This window comes from Myotis davidii, unplaced genomic scaffold (genome assembly GCF_000327345.1).
Source record: "Myotis davidii unplaced genomic scaffold, ASM32734v1 scaffold479, whole genome shotgun sequence".
NCBI lineage: Eukaryota > Metazoa > Chordata > Mammalia > Chiroptera > Vespertilionidae > Myotis > Myotis davidii.
The window spans coordinates 73681-75682 of record NW_006289825.1 but is presented as its reverse complement, the minus strand read 5'-3'; positions in this window follow the sequence as shown (position 1 = coordinate 75682).

The following is a 2002-nucleotide window of genomic DNA, read 5'->3' as shown; positions in this document are numbered from 1 at the left end:
ATATCAAGGGGTAAGGGAGAGGGAGAGAGAGGTGGAAACATCAATGATGAGAGAATCATTGATTGGCTGCCTCCTGCACGTCCCTACTGGGGCTTAAGTCCTCAACTCAGGCATGTGCCCTTGACCAGAATCAAACCCGGGACCCTTCAGTCCACAGACTGATGCTCTATCCACTGAGCAAAATCAGCTAGGGAGGTGCCTCTAAATTTTTTAAAAATATATTTTTTTTATTGATTTCAGAGAGGAAGAAAGAGGGCAAGAAAAAGAAACATCAGTGATGAGACAGAATCATTGATTGGCTGCCTCCTGCATTCCCTCTACTGGGATCAAGCCTGAAACCTGGGCATGTGCCCTGACTGGGAATTGAACTGTGACCTCCTGGTTCACAGATTGACATTCAACCTCTGAGCCACACCAGCTGGGCAAATTGGTGTCTCTTTAAACGTTGAGATGAATTACACCCACTTAAGGTTAAGTGAAACTGACATAAAGCTCCACCTCTCCCAGTTTGGGAGTCAGGGAATGCCTCCTAGAAGAAGTCTCATTTAATAGGGGATCTGAAAGATGAATAAGAGTTGGCCAGTTGAAGAGGTGAGGGAGGGAGTCGCAGGCAGAGGGCATAGCATAGGCAGGGAGGTGGGAGAGTGAAGGGCATGTGGTCAGTTCCCTTTGGGATTCCTTCTGTGTCTGGAGCAAATATTTATTCAAACTCCACCCCGCCAGCAAGTCAGACAGAGAAAGACAAATACTGTATGATGTCACTTAAATGTGGAATCTAAGTAAATTGGTGGTTGCCAGGGATTGGGGGAGGGCAAAATAGAGAGACGTTGCTCAAAGGGTACAAACTTCCAGGTATGAGATGAATAACTTGGGCCTCTAGTAATAATAATAATACTGTATTGTGTACTTGAAAGTTGCTAAGAGACTAGATCTTAAATGTTCTCACCACAAAAAAGAACTGGTAATTATATGAGATGATGGAGGTTTTAGCTGATGCTACAGTGGTAATCATTTCACAATACAGTGTATACATATAGGGTGTCCCCAAAAATGTATACACACTTTGAATGATTATAAAGTCAGTTGTTTGGGGAGAAACCAAGATGGCGGCATAGATAAACACCTGAAATTGCTGCCTCACACAACCACTTCAAAAATACAACTAAAAGACAAAATGGACATCATCCACAACCACAGGAAGGCTGGCTGAGTGGAAATTCTACAACTAGAAGGAAAGAGAAAAGCACACTGAGACTCAGAGGAGGTGTGGAAGTAAAGTGCAGAGGTACAGAAGCGTGTGGAAAGGGCTGGCAACTGAGGACATGGCTGTCTTTTTCAATCGGGAGGGAGACACAAGCTCCCAATGGCCCTGACTCCAGTTCCAGGCGAGTCTCTGGGGACCCAGACTCATACGGGGAGAAACTGGAGTCTGGCAGCGGGCAGAACTTGAGGGCGGCTTTCTCTCAGAGGTGCTTGCAGCAATTACCGCGGAACACTGAGACCCGGGATATCTTAGGGCAGGGCTGAGGATCAGTCATAGCTGTTTGCTCCGCCTTGTTGATTCCCTGAGACCCCGCCCCAACCAAGCTGTACGCAGAGACTTTTGCATATGTAAGGCCTGGCCCTTTGCAATCTGAAAATTACCTAACAAACTGCAGCTGGGCCAGAGAGGCCCAGAACTTCCAAAAGAAGGCCCAAGGCCCCACAGCTGCTTGCATTGCTTCACAGCTGGGCCTCATCTGGGCAACTCCAAACCCCAAACAAAGAAGAGGAATCTGCAGATCTGTCCATAGCTCCTGCTGGGTAGCCTTAGGCAGGGGCTAAATTAGCACCTCCTTAGAGATCCAAGTGCCTGTGTACCCAGTGGTCAGAGTGGGACCATCCAGATTACAACCTATTTGAAGAAATAATGACAGAAAACTTCCCCTACCTGGTGAAAGAAATAGATTTACAAGTCCAGGAAGTGCAGAGAACCCCAAACAAAAAGAATCCAGAGAGGACC